The sequence below is a fragment of the Cylas formicarius genome, unplaced genomic scaffold (assembly GCF_029955315.1).
Source record: "Cylas formicarius isolate icCylForm1 unplaced genomic scaffold, icCylForm1.1 PGA_scaffold_3__17_contigs__length_32017465, whole genome shotgun sequence".
NCBI classification, from domain to species: Eukaryota; Metazoa; Arthropoda; class Insecta; order Coleoptera; family Brentidae; genus Cylas; species Cylas formicarius.
Window position 1 is genome coordinate 13,786,821 of NW_026844326.1, and position 6,647 is coordinate 13,793,467.

The following is a 6,647-nucleotide window of genomic DNA, read 5'->3' on the forward strand; positions in this document are numbered from 1 at the left end:
CTAAATTGGCTTTATTGATGTTTCTCAATTCTGCACTCAAGTTTGCTTTTTTAACAAGGAAAACAAATTTTAAAATTTGTGTAGGGGATTCCTTTCATTCTAGATGGGTCAACCAGTACTACAATCGTTATCAGCTATGCTGTAAGGCATCATTAATCTATGCAATGATCGCCGAACTGATATACCTGATAATTACCAACGCGTTTATTATAAATTCAAAATAAATTGTGCAAAGTCACAGTTGTAAAGCACGCTGTTACACTGCAATCATATTTTTGTTTTAAATTAGTTTTGCGGACTGTCGCCGCAGGTAAATTTGATTATTTTCAGTGCACCTATTCTGTATTTATTTGTTTACTAGGCGATGCGGTGTCCTCGACAATTTGCTTCGAGATCCCTCTCCTAACTTATTTAACCCGGTTCATTGTAAATTCACATTATTTATTAAGGAGATGCCTGCCCTGTTACAGCTTCGGGACCACTTGGAACGGTTGTCCGAAGAATTGGTAAGCAATTTAAATAGTACACACACAGATAATTTATGTTGTTTCCAAAATGTTGATCACGATCTTCTACTAAGAAGGTTCGCTATACTGCCCCTGAGCTTGCGCAGAGACTTGCAATCTGTTTCATTTCTCTATAAGTTAGTTCATTACGGAGTTAATTGTCCGTTTCTTCTGGAACAATTACGTTTTCATGTGCCGCGGCTGGAAGGGAGACATCAATCAACTTTCTTACCGCAGTTACCCAGGTCCAATATCCATTTTCAAAACCCTATTTACAATATGTGTGCTACCTTCAACAAACTATCATCGTACTGCGATTTATATTATGATGGTCTCCAGGCCATACTTCAGCAACTTCGAATGGCGTCGGGTTATGCGTACCGTTAAGTCTTATCCTTTTCTTTCTCTTTCTCATTCTATCCTTCTTCATTTTTTTTTAGTTGTAAGATTAGTAGATTTAAGATTGGTTTCTACGTCCCCTAGTATATATATTGGATGATTTATATTTAATATTTCCTGTAATTGGGTCATGTTACCTGTTGGAAATAAAGTGCTATTATTAAAATGTCTATTGCACCTTAATTTTTACAGGTAGATCAGTATCCTTCTCCATTGCCAACACCGGACCGATCGCCATATTTGGAAAATTATGTATTAATAAGGATAGATGAAAGCTTTGTCAGTTTCTTAATAAAGATTTGCTTCGGTTAAATAAGCGGTTTGACTAATTAACTTCTAGCTACTAATTACAGCCACGACCATTTATAATATATATGACTCAATGACTTCAAAATTCACAACAATCCCTATAGACCGTTTAGATATTAGATATTATAAAAGCCGTAAATCTGGTACAGAATGCCCCAAAATTTCACATATTAAACTGCACTTTACTTAATTTCCTTTCTAAACAGTAAAGTTGACTGTTAACTCATTTTCAGTATATCATGACAAAATACAGAGGAATACTGAATACTGCTAAATTGAGGAACTTATCAGCATTTGTTCGGTGGTTGAAATGACTGGTCTCACAAATGGCAAACAACACCATAAATTCATTTAAAAAATATCTTATTGGTTCCTTGGTTATAGGAGTTGGGGAAAATATCTTTTTAGTAGATAGACCAAGAGAATTTGTTTGCTTGAATTGATTTTTTTCTGACAACTCTGGGACGAATTGCGTGGTTTGGAGGTTATAATTCTGATCACCAAGCTTTGCTATCTTAAATAGTTTTTTTTTTATAGTGATAGTGTTTTCTCTTTAGCCTGCATCCGGTATTTCTTATTTCGTTTTTATTTCTTTAGGTAAATATACGAATTATATTTACGGTCTGTCACGGTATAAAATAGTAAGTAATAATTTACTGTTAATTTGTTTATTAGTTTTATTGCGATAACAAATAAATATAGAAAATATTATGACATTTGATTGAGCCTCCGCCATTTTGTCGAGAATTATTTGTAACACCAAGCAAAGTTTTATTGGCAACAATTGCTACATAAAAACAACCAACAGCACAAATCGAGACGATAAAAAATTTATAAGAACTGAAATAATGTTATAAAATATCTACAGAACAGAATATCTATTGGTTATAAGCTTGTCAAAATCGAATAGGTTTTAATATAAAATGCTGGACACTCGAAACGGGCAACTTATAAATAGGTTATTAACAAAACAAATGCGAAAAACTGAAGAGGGTGATTCCTTGCTTATAATAAGGGGTACTTTGTTATATAAACATTGGCTAAAAAGTCAACAATTAAGGAGATATCGCGCTACAAATAGGTGTGTCTGATCTTAGAAACGTGCGTGCTTGGATATAGCTGATGTTTTGCCGAAATTTTCGTGGTACTTGTCATTCCATTTTAATAATATTTAGTATTTCTAATCCGGACGTTCGATCTTCGGGTTCTCAGCGGGTATCCAAACTCCTCATTCAAGCTGTGAAAAGGAGGTCAGTATTAAGATACTCTTGTGTGTAAAGACAAGCTTCCAAGAAATTTCCGTCTGTACGCCCGTACAGAAAATGCATATTCGCCATGTCTGCATTAGTGAAATTCGCCATTATTGGATTAAAACTCTTATTACTGAACAAAAGTGTTTTTGATTAAACTAGTCGTCTAACTAACTAATTGAGTAATGTCAATTAAAGCAATAATAAGGAGCGCCTTAAAAACTGCATAGAAAAAATTGCAGGGGACAAAAGTTTCTAACAAAAACATAAAATAAAAAATATATTTTTTAAAATCATTACATAAATTTCGCCTTAAATTTAGTTAATAGGAATAAGAATCGTAGTCTAATTTAATCCCCTCCATTCAGTTAAGAAAATAAAGAATTGTGCAGAAAGTGTTTTTTTTTGTAAGGGTAATACATCAGTTATATTTTATTACATATTTTTTCATCTTTATTGGTAGTTGTGTGTAGTTCTCTTTTCAAAATATTTATTTTAGGACATGTAGATCTTAATTTGACTTTTTCAACTTCCACTAGTTTTAAACCTAAACTTCGCTAACGAAATTGCCTTCAATTAATGTGACATACAAAGTGGTAATTCATATATCTAAAACCAAACCAAATATCTCTTCGACTAGGCAGTAGATTGGTATTTTGACGCACCTTCATCCAAATTTATAAGACTAAAAAAGATAAAGCTTCGTTGCGCTATGTTCCGGAATATTTAGGTATTATGTATCGAAACACAATTTTAATTACTCAGTAAGAACATATCTATTTTATATTACAGAATGATCTATGCGGGATGCTGAACATCTATTTCAGATGGCTGAAGTAACATAATAGATGTTTTACGTAGTAAAATAATATATTATCATTTAATCCGTTATGCATTGCTATATATTCGTAAAAGCGATTCTCGAAAGAAATGTCTGTTCTCCCTAGTTTAATTTTCGCCTCGGTTTTGACATAAGATAATTTCCTTGAACATTCTAAATCAATTTCGAAACATTTGACTGGTATACATCAATATTAATTTTCTTTTAATGTTCTGGCACCAAAAGGAATTTGCTTTTTAAACTCGTAGTAATTATCGATACAATGTCAGATTAAATCTCCAGCAGGTTCGTTAATATCGTTACATTTTGACTATAAATGCCCACCAAATACTGAAAGTAAACTATACCAGCTTGAATTATTGGCCAGTCAACAAATAACTAAACAACAAAACATCAAAATGAAACTCTTGTTTGTCTTGATGGTTGTATTTTTCTACGCTGTTGCTGCAGGTAAATGGATATTTATTTATTTTATTTTTTAGTAGTGTACATTTGTTTAAAAAAAAAGCATGAAATTTAAGGAATTTGTTTAAACTTTTTTAGCTAAGTTTTTGATTTTTTGCTGAATAAACACGTAATAAAAATTATGAACAATCATATTCGCTAATCTTAAATAAAAAAAAATATATTGAATTAACATTTCGTTTTTATTTTCGTTGTTCCAGCTCCGCAATTTGGATTCTCTGGGTGAGTAGTTTTAACAATGTTTAAATGTAAAAAATCGATATGTACTCTAAAAATTGTGTCTCAAGATAAAGAAATATGCGATTTAACACTCAATCATTAAACCACTGCACCTGAACAAATATTGATTATTTTCTGTATAGATCTCAGGCCAATGCTGGTGCATCTGCTGGTTCATTTGGAGGCGGTTTGGGTGGACTCGGTAAGTGGCGATTTTCTTCCAACGTGTTTTAGTTCATTATCTATCATTTTCACTTATAGGTGGTTCTGGATCGTTCGCCAATGCTCAATCCAGTGCCGGATCGGGAACCCTATTTGGAAAATGAATTATTCACTGAAGCCGACTTTGATTTTGTTAATTCTAAAATAAACAACAAATTAAGCTAAATTTGTTTTTCTTTGAAATTAGGTATAATTTTGCGTAAATTGTGAAAAAAGTGAAATCAATTTGGTGATTTCGTAAGCCTATGCAACTTTGTTTTTTTGCATAAGCAAAGCCAAATTTGGTGTTACGTTGAGTTCAACTTAAAAAATAAAAGTGTAGTCTCATGACCTACACGGGTTATTTAATTAGCTGAATTAAGAATTCCCAAGTATGACAGAACTTTAGTGGTTGCTTGGGGACGTCAATTATTATGTTGGGTTGCCGAAAGCGTCAACTAATATTTATCCTTTAAACAGCTTATTAGTAAAAAATATACCTGGCTATGGCTATGGTTAGAAGTTTAGAATACGTTTGTACCTCCATTTGTGCTCATTGATTTTAAACCGAAATTACTAATAAGGTTTTTGATAGATGCATCTAGCAGGAGTTTAAGTGCCATAATTAGCCATATACGCAGATGGTTGTTGCATCAAAAGCTAAATAAGAGGCTTCGCAGTCATATCACTGCAGACCATTTTAATTTTATATTCAGCCTTTTCTTTATGTAGGTTTCACTTTAGTTTATTTTTGGAGAAATCTGAATAGAGAATTCGGAGGAAGATGCACTAATTCCCTCTGCAATACATTTTAGATAATGTATACAAGGTGTTCCAAAAGTTAAAATAAGAATAATCAATGTATGTATACTAGTATTCCTTTATTTTTGAATTTTAATTCAAACTTTATTCATTAGATAACATTCGTTTCCTTATACCTATATCTTAGTACTTTTGGAAAAAAAGTTTCATGCTTTTTTGTTCAATATAAATACCAAACGCCTTTACTCTGGAAGATTTTGCAAATTAAAGGCAACGTTGCAATTTCAAAATTCTTATTTTTGAAATTTCAACGCAAAGTAGTAATGCTGGAATGATTAGTTCATAACATTTTGAATTACAGTTAGGTTTTCAAAATGTAGAATATAAAAATTAAATTGGAGCAAAACGGTTGCCTCATTTGTATGTGAATACGTACTTGAATACCAACATACTTTGGGTTGGTCCAGTCGCTTTTACTATACGGCATTATCGGCCAGTAATCTCAAACCATTAAGCCTTTAAGTATTGCAGGATTCTAACTCTCTGACAACTACACTATAAAGTAACTATGATTCATATGCGGAAAAATTTTTCAACAACCACATATCTCATGATCACTTTACTAGAGCAAAAACGAAAGAAAACTTAACACAACCAAAAGCAAAAAGGATAGGACAGCGAAGATTTCTATATGTTGTAAATAAATTATATAACATAATTTCTGCTGAAATGAAAACTATTATAACATCTAAAAGGTCGTGGATAATTGTCCGACAGTCATTCAGGCATCCAATAAAAGCAACTTCAATTAATGCAATCCATTATTGTGGTTCCTCCTCCTTTCATTTGCTCAGTTTCATTTTTATTTTATATTTTATTTTGTATTACTTATTTGAAAAATAAATAAACGCTTCACGTAGCAGATGAGTTCCGCAATTCAAGCTTAATTAAGTGTTTTGAATTCTATAACAAATGTTATTATGATGTATTATTTTTTGTTTATCTATTTTCTATTAAACTAGAGCACCTATACTTAATAGAATCTAGCGCTATTTTGAGGTAAAAACTTGTATCTTGTGGGCAATAAACAATTTATTATTATTATTATTATTATTATTATATTTAAAGAGTTTGGCTAAAAACGAAATGGAAAATAATTTGCAACAAAATTGGATTCCGAATCGCATCACAGCTTTGAAAAAATGAAAATTATGATATATGATATTTGAAAATTAGATCTTTGAGGCTTCTTTGATAAAGTAGCTTATCTTGCTTTAAATTGATTTTCGGTATAAATTTTAAGTTTAATTTACAAGTGTTCTTGTTCTTGTTGTTATATGATGCCCTGAACTTATAAGGTTGGGACACAATGCTGATATGCTTCACATTCAAACATATTATATACGGTGTTTCATAAAAAGTTAGTGCCTTACCAAAATATCAAGGGTTCATTCTTCAATCATTTCATTCATTTAATCTTCATTCATGCATTCTTGGAAAGGAAAATTTAATGCCTTATTTTTTTTGATTGTTGATAACTATGAAACCCTTTTCGGTATAAATGTTAAGTTTAAGTTACAAGTTTTCTTGTTCTTGTTGTTATATGATGCCCTGAACTTATAAGGTTCGGACCCAATGCTGCTATGCTGCACATTCAAACATATTATATGCGGTGTTTCATAAAAAGTTAGTGGC

At 31.6% G+C, this 6,647-nt stretch overlaps 2 long non-coding RNA genes across 2 annotated transcripts; both read left to right on the plus strand.

Annotated features, from left to right (window-relative positions):
* The first annotated feature begins 240 nt into the window (after positions 1 to 240).
* On the plus strand, positions 241 to 1,178 carry LOC132698958 (uncharacterized). The gene is made up of 3 exons (XR_009618453.1): positions 241 to 310; positions 362 to 506; positions 1,098 to 1,178. It is a non-coding gene; the product is annotated as an uncharacterized LOC132698958 (long non-coding RNA).
* A 2,495-nt stretch (positions 1,179 to 3,673) lies between these two features.
* LOC132698902 (uncharacterized) lies at positions 3,674 to 4,361 on the plus strand. The gene is made up of 4 exons (XR_009618447.1): positions 3,674 to 3,755; positions 3,971 to 3,992; positions 4,133 to 4,191; positions 4,251 to 4,361. It is a non-coding gene; the product is annotated as an uncharacterized LOC132698902 (long non-coding RNA).
* The last annotated feature ends 2,286 nt before the right edge of the window (positions 4,362 to 6,647 follow it).